The following is a 12,350-nucleotide window of genomic DNA, read 5'->3' on the forward strand; positions in this document are numbered from 1 at the left end:
CTGTTGCAACTGCTAAAAACTGAAGAGAGGGGAAAAACGACGAGAAAAAAACGGTAGGAATTCGTAGATAGGAGCAAAATGCTAAGGATCATCGAAGTTCGAAGAGATTCGTCCAAAGAAGGTAAAAGGAAACGGACGGTTCGCGAAGGGCGCGAATGATTTACACCACTCTGTTTCCCATCGACTGAAATGCTATTCGCGGATACTTACCTACTGCCTACTACCTACAGGGCCCTTGCCCCGATCCTCCCCTCCCCGGAACCCACGTGCATCGGCGCGTAGGCTGGAAAGCCGAAGTTCCTCGCCGCCGTCTGTTTCTCCGCTCGCCAGTTTCGACAGAGTCGTGCCGGTGATCGCTTCTACCATCCGATCCTTCGCAAATAAACCCGTCAGGGGATCGTGATACCGCGTGAATCGGCGTCGAAATATCATCAAACAGTGCAGTTGCGATCTGGAAAAGGGTTTCGTTCTCTGTGAAGTTCGTCCAGTGCGCTTCTCCTGCGAATAAATCATCACTGGTCCGCTATTATGCATTGATTCGAGGAGTATCTTCTAGTCCGAGGTGAGATATTGACACTTCTTTTCTTTCTTTCTTCTTCAATCAAAATGAATATCTACCGGATGCATTGCAATTTTTCATTGGACAGTTTCTAGTCAACAGTTTGGAGCATTTGTTTATAAAATTGCAGTGGTTAATTGCTCGTTGAACGTCGCTTTGAAAGTGTTACTTTGTGCAGAGTTTCAGGCATCCTAAGAGACTTAGTTTGCGTATGAAGGTTCCGAGCAACCTCGTGCTTGCTATTTGGAAATTCTACAATTTATTAAGTTGAGAATGTAGACTTGACTGTCCCGTTTCGTCTAAATTATCGACGCTAATTTAAGAAAGCCGCGATCCAACGTCCAGACTGCTGCAAAGTTGCAGTTAAAAGAGCTGCTGCATCGTCGGCAAATGCATTCTAAATGCGGCTCTTTAGAGATTTATGCACCGCATTTTCTTTGAGTGTCCTAAGTTTTAGTTGCCGCTGCTAAGGGAAGCTTCAAATAGCAACCGCCGTTCCTTTGTCAGCCAGCGACCAATTAGTGAAACATTCGCTAGATGGCTCGCCATTTCTTCCAGTTTCCGTAGCTGAAATGTTTCTCGCAGAATTTCTCACTGGACGGAGACTTTGTTTGGGGTTTCAAGATAGCAGCTCTGCTTCCTAGGAAGCACAATTTCCACGAACGGGTATAAATCGTATTCGACCAGCAGGAGTCGCAGCGCGGTCGAGTGTTTACAAGTTGAATGTCGCGTGAATGTTGGCCTTGGATCCATCAAAATATAAATTTCGAGTTCAGACGGGTTCAAAGGAAACACATCAATAGGATGAACTCTGTATTTAGGTTTAGATCGTGTTGGAATTTAATATCAGATATTGTTCCCTGTAACCGAAATGAAAATTCAATAAATCACCTGCAATAATTATCTGTGTTACAATTTCTAGTGACATTTAATTGCACAAACTTGCACAAAGATTCTGTTCTATAATTATACGAACTTTAGATTCACAATTATTTTCAGGAATGGATTCGATCGCCAAAATTATAATTTATTATAAACGAAAATAATTTGTTAAATTTTTCTCAATATTTACTGAGACTCACTTGTTAATTTCTATTGGAGTAATTTGTTTCACTCGTGGAGTATTTTGAATTCTGTTTTTCAAAGCAAGTGGATGAAGCTTGGGCACTTTGCTCCATTTTCTTAGACACTTGAGAGAAGCTCTCGAGGGTAATTATCATTCATCAATTCGTTATCTCCGTGGGAAGGTACACAAACGCTTCCGCGGGTCGTCAGTAAGCGTTTAGAGGTCGTTGATTTAGTAAATATGCCCGATACGCGGTATAAATTATGTAAATGCACGCGTCGTGCATCCAGAGAGTTGCATTTAATATATTCGCATCATCCGTAATCGTAGTAGCCAGTGATAAATCATAGCCGAATTCTTTCTGCCGGTATAAATACGAGGTTTCAAGAAGGAGGAAACAAATTAAAATTATTAGCCACTGGTCGCGGGAACTACAATTATAAATTACCTTGCTGATAATGCTGATAACTGGCGTTTAATCATTCGAAAACTTTCCACCAAGATGCGTGCGAGGCTCGACCATCTTTGGTTTAGCAGAAGTTTCATACACTGTGTAATCGATTCGCTTAAATTACTTTCGATTTTAAACGTTCAATAAATCCGCAGGAATAATTTCACAAAGTAATTATTCTTCCTTCGAATAAATAAATAAATAGGTCAATGATTTTGTATAGTCATCATTAACTCTTATCATAACTCATATTAACTCTTCACTCTTTGAAAATTCAACATTCCAACGATTTTATTAAAATTGGACATGCAAACTTGTATTCACAATAACATTGAGTATAGAATCATGAAAGGATAATTAATTATCTCTCTCTTTTATCCCAGTCATTACACGTAATGAAGGTATTTTAATAGAGAGTTGGAAATTTGGAGCATAACTGATTTGTCACTTTTACATGAAAATTGACCTGCGAAATTGGAGCAGTTGCGATGCGATGAATTGGGTATGTAAATTAGGGAAAGGATAATGAAGTTTGACCAGCCTCTATTGTTTCAAGATATGAAATCGACTGTGTGCAATTAAAGCGCACTGTCGAAACAAGCAACCACGACAAAATTAGTTCTCTCAAGGATGTTGATTATGTACATTAGCCACAGCCTGGTAAATATTTTTTCACGTTGCACCGGCAGGCCAATGAGATTATACGCATTCTACTCTGAAACGCGATGTTACCTGAGTGAAATCAGGTAAGAAATTCTTGTCTGCATTCTGTTTGGGGGAAAATATTCGCAACAACTTTTCCCAAACATATATTTTCTTCTATCCAGCAACAGCACAGTACAATAATAATAGCAGTCTACGTTTTATATTAAATCTTCAGCATGTCAAGTTAATCATAGAAAAGTTTCCTGACCAGTATTTTATAAGTCCAATATTTTCTATCTCCATGATTTGAGGAACTTTTAACTTTTATACATAGTTTTAAAAGCTGGCACAGTGCTACTTTCGTGTCTCTTAAATTCAGAAAAATATTGCTTATCTGTTCTCTTGATACAAAATCTTCTACAAAGTTTTTCCAGAAATTTTCCCAAAGACACACACATTTGCATATATTATTTGGCGGGTTGCCTTTAAATCACCGACAATGTTTTTATCGACACGATTTCACCGACACCGAGTTCGCAGACAATGTTTATTTAACGACACTTTGAAATCACCGACAATCAGTTCACCGACATTGACAGCGACTTCTACTGAATAATAAGACTTATACACAGTAGAAGTCGGTGTCAATGTGGATGAACTGATTGTCGGTGATTTCAACGTGTCGGTAAATAAACATTGCCGGCGAACTCGGTGTCGGTGAAATCGTGTCGATGAAAACATTGTCGATGATTTAAAGGCAACCCTTATTCGACATCAGCGACACATCTTCAGAACGCAGAGACATCTTCTAGTGTATCATCAGTTTCCTTTTTCCGTGGAACGTGATCGTTTGAATCGACTAGATCCGAACGTTACCCAGGCGAGCTCTTATACGGTGAACAATGAACAGCAATTTGTATCTGCAAAAATGGCGAACGACCGTATAATGGACAGCCTTAAGCCGAGGGATCGTTCCTTACGTTGGAAGCGCGAAAGGACACGGCTTTAACGATAATTGCATTGTGCGACTGTTAATCTTATTGTTAGGACGTTGCCTCGGACATCGCGCGCGATCCCCTTTGCATGGGCGTTAATGACGATCGACCCTTAAGTTCATCCGATCATAGATGCAGCTTTCATACCAACGATCGCGATCCTCGGCTTCCACAGCGGATTCTCATTGTCCCCAGGCTTTTGTCACTTGTATTTATCCTTGTTAGGAAGTACTGCATTAACGAGCTTGAGCAACGATGCACGATTGCCCTCGTGGCATTAAAAAACAAGATCCCGCAGAATACTCGGAACGTTATTGCGAACCCTGTATTTAGATTTGATATTCAAATCTGACTTATCACGTGATGCGTATATTCATTGGCTACGTAGAAGCAGTGGAGTAATTATATAGTCCAGATCGGTGTTACGAATACCTCGATTATTTGTATCGTTAATTATACAGAATACAAATCGCAATCCAGAATTTTCACTAATAAGGGGAGGACACCATGTGGTGGACACTGATTTTTATGAGCCTTGGCACGAGGGATCTATGTCGAAAATAAGTAAAGAGGTGTCCGAGCGTTTCTGCCAATAGGTCTTAATAATAGAGATATTTACAGAAATATTAAAAATTTCATAGTGGCCGTGGGATTTTAGTGGGTAAAAATCCCACACTACCCTGGCGCCCGCGGGAGATTCCCTTCTGGAGGCGTTGAGGTGCCTTTTCAAGATGTCTCCACGTTAAAAAAAGCTATAATTTTTTTATAATTTTCTTTATAAATTATTTTTCTTATAATTTTTTTTATAATTTTTTATTAACGTGGGGAAATCTTCAAAATGCACCCCGACTCCTTCAGAGGGTAATCCCCTGGGGGCGCCAGGGTAGTGTGGGATTTTTACCCATTAAAACCCCACGGCCATTATGAAATTTTTAATAATTTTTAATATTTCTGTAAATATCTCTATTATTAAAACCCATTGGCAGAAACGGTCGGACACCTATTCACTTATTTTCGACATAGATCCTTCGTGCGAAGGCTCATAAAAATCGGTGTCTACCACATGGTGTCCTCCGCTTGTAAAACATTTCGTGCCGCAAATCCTACAAAACATGTATGTATCTCTTTGTGCATCGTCAGCTGTCAATGGTTCGCCCGATACTTAATATTCGTGACCATTTTAATCAGACTCTTTTTCACAATTATTCTAACCCCCAACCGTACAGAATCACGCTTCCTCCTGTTACAAAGCTGTACGAAAGGGGCTAGCTATAAGTCCCGCGCAAAGTTTCATTCATACCTCTAATATATGCGTTATTAGCAGCATTCACAAGAACCCATACACGCCCGGTGCCCCCAGTTCCCCGCGTGGACCGATAAAAATGTCCATTATCGGGCGCGCAGCCTCGTTATGCATAACGCAAACACGATTAAAGTGTCCCCTCGATATTGAAACGGATTCGAGCTCGTCGCCTGTATTGACACTGGTTATTTTATACTCCCGTCGAAGGGGCGCGGAGGAAGAGGGGGAACGGCGGCCCCGTCGGGGCAACCTGAACTCACCTGGGTAGATTTGTCGATCGGTGACGTCACCCTCGACGAAACAGGCACTCCCGTATGTACCTACCTGCGGCCGTGTACGCGTGTTCGATGCTGGTGAATAAAAAAGGACAAAACGAACGGCAAAGAAGAGGCACGGTGAAGGCAAGCAATCGGGCAACGAACTCTCCGGCTAGCTGATACACCTCTTTCTCTTCGCCCTCTCTCTCTTCCTCGTTCATCCCCGCGGTCTCTCCTTCTCCCTTTCCCCGTCTCCTTTTCCCTCCCGATTCCGCGACTTCTCTCCGTTTCGCTCGCTCGCACCTTTCTGCCCTCTCCTCCTCCTTCCTCCGTCGACCTTCTTCCCTCGCGACTTTTCTCCCGTTTCATCTAATCTCGCGATCTCCATCTGACCTTCCTCTGGCGCAACCGTGAACGCGTGTCATCCGGGCCCTAGATAACAGGGAGCAAATGAGAAGTTATCGCAGGTGCTCGCGGCGTTAATAAAAAGGGTCACCCCGACGCGGGGAAAGGCTGCGCTGCCGCGGCGGGGCAATAAAAACGGGGACCTTAATCGCTGGCTATATTTGGGGGACGTTTATTAAGGGTGGTTTACGAGGGTCCTCGGGTTTGATTAGGACTTAAGGGGAATGGCTACTGCGGGGGAAATCGGTGTTTGCTTCGGGGACGTAGGGACTGATACGAGCTGCTTCTGTTTTTTTTTTTTTTACGTTTCTGAATATTTTCCTGGCAGTGAAATGTACGTTGGGGCGGTAGGACCTCGGTGGTTGGTGAAATCTGAGGTGAAGACGCGTGCAAATATCGAGACACAGAAAAATTACGAACTTCTACAGTTTATAATTGAGGGATTGAAGTGGTAAATGATGCAAGTGCCAGTAGTGAAATTTTCAGTATTTTCTTGGCGACGCACAGTGTCTGTCCAATTACAATCTAGCGGGACAAAAGACGCAGGTCGTACATAAATCATCAGTTAGGTGGAAATGTTTATTGCTTGTTTGAAAAACACCATTCACATTGTTTTACCACCCTTAAAAGTTAAAAGTCAGCCTCCAAGGGTTTTTTGAAACCAAAATTCGTATTCTGGGGTTTCTTAAAACGTAGAAAGCGAATATGAACTGTGCTTTGTAAAGAAAAATTGTTTACAAACACGTTATTTAGAATGAATTACACATTATAGCTCCTAACATCACCATTTTTTAAGATAGAGTTATTTTAATTATGTATAAAAATTATGTAGAGTTGCAAATATTTGCAGCTATAACTTGTGAATATGAACTCTATAAAGCAAATAGAACAAAACAGCACAAACATTTTCAGGTTCCATGAGGTACCTGGGTATCTAGAGATTTTTCAACGAAAGCTATTGAAGAATTCCATCATTTTTATGATTATATTTTGATTTTGTTCGTTACTTTTATGAAATACGCATAAAGTTGCGTACCATGTCATTCCGACATCTCTGACCCACAAGGGGAGGAAACCATGTGGTAGACACCGATTTTGATGAGCCTTGGCACGATGGATCTATGTCGAAAATAAGTATTGAAAATAAGGATCGTGCCTTTTGAAGATTTCCCCAAGTTAAAAAAAAAATAAAATAAATTTATAAAGTTTTTTTTAACGTAGAGACATCTTCGAAATGCACCCCGACGCTTCCAGAAGGGAATCTCTCGCGGGCGCCAGGCTAGTGTGGGATTTTTACCCACTAAAACCCCACGGCCACTATGAAATTTTTAATAATTTACATGTAAATATCTCTATTATTAAGGCCTATTAGCTGAAACGCTCGGACACCTATTTACTTAATTTCGACATAGATCCTTCGTGCCAAGGCTTATTAAAATGGCCTTGTCAGTGGCTAATTGTATGACCAAGATTCGTTCATTTTTGAATGGTCATGATTTTGGATTTTTCTCCCACTAGACCATCAATATAGAACACTGTGCGTCGTTGGCCTCAGCTTTATCTCGCGACAGTTCTACAACCTAAAATAAGTTATTCTAGCATTTACAGCGTTTACCACTGTATTCAACATGGAATTTATATATTTTTTAACTAAAAAAAAAATTTGAATGTCTCGCATTTACATCGTTTACCATTTCAGTACCTCAATTATTCTAGTAGTTCATTTCTGAGCAGTAACTAATTTATTAGTAACAGTGGAAGTAAAAATGAAAACTGGAGTAATTGTACCTATATTTGAAGAAGCTTTAATCATCTTTGCATTTGAATATCACATTTCCTCGCTGGTTGGCAAGACATTGCAGTTTCTCAATGCGGTGTTGAGTTTCCAGCAAAGATACTCAAAGTACTACTTTAATTTCTGAAATATTCCTGAGGATCCTGGAATTATCTTTATGCACAATGCGCTAGAGTTATCAGCGTGGAAGTTGCCTTTTAATGAGAAACAAAGCAGCACAAGTTATGAGTAATGCCCCTAGTTAGACGATAACGGGTGACATTAAGCGAAACGAAAAGTCGCGTAATCGCGATGGAAGCTCATGGAGGATGCGTCCCAAAGATGTTTAAGAGACACCCCTCTCTTAACTTTCCGTGGATGCTGTAATACATAGTCTTTATCCGTTGAATCTCGGTCGCGAGCCTGTCGTATAATTAACGAGGAAACAAATTGTGCAGTTGTACGAGCATTCTAATTATGTGTTTTTAGCCAATGCTGGTCATTTCGCTTCTTTCTCTTACGCTTTATCGTTGTCGTTTCTCTTCCGCACGATTCGATCGACTGTTTTTCCTTACGGTATTGCAACACCGTTCTACACCATTATTTGCATATAATGAAAAACAATTACGCAACAGGGAAGTTTCCTTCAGATTGGGAAGAAATGTATAGTGCCCCCTGAACTGTAAAATTGTTTTATCATACCTGAGTAGGGATTGCAAACCGGTAAATCGGTAAATCGGTAAATCGGTAAATCGGTTAATCGGTTTGAAGCTTTTTTTCACTGATAACGTAGTAGATATCGACGGAATTATGCGCTACATATATACGCTACTATTTCTCGCGATCTACCGGCAAATATCGAGAAATACGTATTTCTCACGATCTACCGGTAAATATCGAGAAATTCATAATTTACCGGTAAATATCGAGAAATACGTAATTTATCAAATTACCGGTAAACATTGGATGTATAGCAATGTAGCGCATATATATAGCGCATAATTCCGTCGACATCTACTACGTTATCAGTGAAAAAAAACTTCAAACCGATTTACCGATTTACCGGTTTGCAATCCCTATACCTGAGTATGCAATCTAACCCAAGCACTTTATTATTTGGATAGTCCCCTCCCTTGTCTATATAATTTTGGGGGCCAATAACTCGCTGGGCCTTTTCTATAGAAGGACAAAATTTTATGGTCGGTTGGCAACCACTTTGCATTGTCTCCAGAAATTTTTATAATATGATTGTTAACTTCAGTATAGGTAACATTTGTATTAAACAGATAATTTGTCTATTTCTTCGTAGTCCTTTCTAAAAAAGATAGAAACGTACAGGGAGTATCTTTACAATTGTGAAAAATAATTTGATTGGTTCATTAAAGAGGTTACATAAATTCGTCGAGCTTAACACAAATCGTATGCAAGTTAATTTTATGAGTGACTTTTCGAGTTTCATAAGACTCTCTCCTGAAAACGTTGCACTGGTTGGAGCAGCATACTGGGGCGAGAATAAACGCTGTTGTTAAAAACGTTTTCTTGGAAGTGTCGCGGCATAATTCTTTTCGAGTACACACATTTTTCTGTCGGCGACAGCTGCCTCGCCACCGTGCCTTGAGCCAAGTCGTTAATTGAAAGAAACATTTTTTTTCTTCCTCGTGGGGATATTCCAGTTAGAATGCACTCTTGTAGATAATTGATGATTCTACTGATTGCAGTAATCGCTGAGATAAGTGGAGATGATGAAGGGGCAGAAAAATGCCTCTGGTTTCAGGGAAATGGGTCAGTTTTTTATGCAATCCTTGAGTCTGGCAGGATCTTTGTATAATCTCTTGATAACGTTGGGTCAGCTGATTGATTTAGACTAATTTAGAGCATGGAATCGTTGGAGCGTAAATAATTTTTCGAATGGAATACGAGAAAATGGAATTTTGCTGTTGCTTTTTAAATAAATTGACAATATTCTGGAATGCTTGTGTCGTAAGGTAGAAGTAAACATTCATTTCTTATTTAAATATTCCATTCGAAATGAATAGTGCACATAGTTTTCATAACACGGTTAGAAGGGAAAGGAAACCTTTTCGTTACGCAATATTTTTAGAGGAAAGTAGAAAATAAGGAATTCCTATTTTGAAATATCCATCCGATCCAGAAAAGAAAAAGCGTGATACTTTTATCCTAGATAATTCTTTTCGTTTACAAACTGCTATCCAAGCAACATGTGATCAAGATTTCACTTCGTTCTGCATTATGCCACGCTAATAGCCGCTTCTCAAATTTTAGATATTAGCATTTACCGGCGGGAATTATTAGAGCATTGTGCGCGATTCATTGTAAATTCCGGGACGAGGCTAGGGGCCATAAGATCCTTTTGAAATAATAGCCCATGTACTTAAGGATAATACCGCGCCATTTTAGGTTGAAGTAACGTACCTGAACGCCGCTCCTGCTTATCGTTTCTCCTTGCGAGCATATTTAATGCGTCTCCTTAATTGCGCTTCCACAAAGTAATCATTAGCGCGGAACGGTGTAATTACTCGGCTACCCTAAGGTAAACTTTATTCCAACGAGGGCAGATACGCCGAGCTAATAGTTACGGAGCACGTGTCACGCTTTGGAATTACCCTTCTGCAAACAGAAGAAGCATTCTCGCTTAATATTATGCTCGTGCCGCGGTAATTTCGTTTGTTCCGAATAAATTGGATATCCTACATAAAAATACCCACCATTCGACGGGACCCTTAACGTTCTCCATTAATCCGCGTTTGATTTCGTTCCGTAATGCTATTTCGATACGACTACCTTTTTTTTTGCGGTACTTAAAAAGAGTTACCGCATTACTACGTAATGGTGCACGTTTGGCTAATTACGTGGATACGCTATTCTTTTATTAGACCTGATCGCGGCACGTAGATCGTAGTTGAGAACTTGCTTCGTTAAAGGCTGAACACAATAGCACAATGGAAGTTGGGTTAATGATTTCGAGTGGGATGTAATTAGCGCAACGCTCCACTATGATAACGCACCTGTAACGTGTCTCATCTTTTCTATTCATTATAGCTACCTATAAATCGCAATTAACAGATCCGAGCGTAGAATCGTACAACGTACAACGGAATTCTGGAATCATTGCTTTCATCCATCCGACCAGCTATATTCGACGATAAAATTGCCATAGAATCCCAAATCATTCGAAATCTACTGTTCAAAGAAATTCAACTGAAATCATTTCGGAGTCTTTAGATTCAGTTTTAGAAAAATTGAAACACACTTGAACGATATTTCGACTCCCCACAATAAAACCACCCCCATTTCGCGAACGCTTCTGCTCGTCAACGACGCGCGAACGCGGTAACTCGATTGTCTCGGTACGTTCAGTGATATTTCCTTGTAATACGGGAATATCCACTGTCACTTGAATGTGTCCAGGCTAAATGCATTGTGGAAGTTCGCCTGCGTGGCTGGACAATGGAAAGTGGTCTTTTCACGAGCGATCGACTTAATTGCGAAAAGCCGAAGCTGCTGAAAAAGGTCTTCCATCGAGGGTGTACCTCGCACACCTGATCCCGCGCGTATACCTGTCCCCTCGGTCATGGGAACCTGCCCTTCCTGAACCCGTCGCTAGGGTTTCCAATGTGCCACGGAACAGATGTCGATTGTCCTTCCTCTTTGTCGTTCTGGTACAGGTTCCGCACACCTCGTGCACGTTTCCTACGATTCTCCCACGCTGAAGGTGTATTGTACGGCTTCCTTTTGTTGTTGTTATTCTGGTATCGAGTGATCGTATTGAGATCGATTCGGAACACTTTTCAGCATGCACCAGGTAGATCCATCATTTTCTACGATTTAAAGGGGAGAGGCTTACCTAGAACGGTCAAAACAACATGCTGCTTTGGGATTTTTTTCTAGGAAAACGGATAAAGTTTTATTATTAAACATTAGTCTATTGGAAAGAGTACATCTTAAGGATATTTCAGTATTTTTTGTGGTAAAAAGTATTGAAAGGTTTGTGAGTTATAGGCGACGCCCCGAGACGTCCTTTTTGTTTAGACGCTTTGCGGTGACAATCGTAGCTCGGTGCAGGATCATCCAAAATTGAAAATTCGAAAATTTTCAGATATTATATGAAATTATCTAGGCGCTGTCGGGCCCGACGTTGGAAAACTTATTTTGAGACAAAATGGCGGCTGTGCAAAGTTGAAGTATCGATGTTTGGCAAAAAATCGCTCGTTCTTCAAGTGTAAAAAAAATCTGGGCAGAAAAAGAAGGAAAAGCTGATAGCGTTTAGATTTTTAATCCTAAAATAAGCCTGCAAAGCCGCGAGTAAATGGGTTCATTAATTTTTGAGTTAGGTGTGTCACCGACTTTGAAAACATGTTTGAAATATCATGAAATATCATGTTTTCAAAGTCGGCGACACACCTAACTCAAATTGAGGAAAACGCGTTTAAAGTTTTGGGTCTGAGCGCTACACCGAGGAACACCTACCTACTTACGCGCGTATAACTTTTGTCAGTTTTGGTCGGATTAACTTGACTCTTTCAGGGAATATTTTCAAGATGTACTTCAATAAAATATAAAATTCGAAAAATCGATATTTCGAAAATTTCTAGGTAGAAGGAACTGCCATGGTGTTGGTAAACGATGATGCATTGATGTTGGGTGAAAATTGAGTTTCTTCAGTGCATTACGTCACCTTTATCAACAAACTGCTTCTGTTTCTTCATTAACCCTACTTGGTCATACCTTCTTATAATCACAAATTGGTCACAAGGGGTTCACTGCACCCCAGAGTCATTTTTAAGTTACCATTTTCGCATTTTGGAATCTTTTAATTTTTGGAATTATAATTGTACATTCGTAATACTCATATAATCATACTCTAAGAGTATTTT

General features: G+C 40.4%; 1 protein-coding gene across 2 annotated transcripts in view; it reads left to right on the forward strand.

The window, feature by feature from the left end:
- Window positions 1-315: 315 nt before the first annotated feature.
- LOC143373481 (uncharacterized) overlaps window positions 316-12,350 on the forward strand; it is a 39,406-nt gene continuing 27,371 nt past the window's right edge. The window contains exon 1 of one of the 2 annotated variants that reach the window (XM_076820792.1): window positions 316-562. The gene's annotated coding sequence lies outside the window, so the exon portion shown is untranslated. The remainder of the gene's footprint in view (window positions 563-12,350) is intronic. The other variant, XM_076820793.1, reaches the window with a different exon arrangement.

The sequence above is a fragment of the Andrena cerasifolii genome, chromosome 9, assembly GCF_050908995.1.
Source record: "Andrena cerasifolii isolate SP2316 chromosome 9, iyAndCera1_principal, whole genome shotgun sequence".
NCBI classification, from domain to species: domain Eukaryota; kingdom Metazoa; phylum Arthropoda; class Insecta; order Hymenoptera; family Andrenidae; genus Andrena; species Andrena cerasifolii.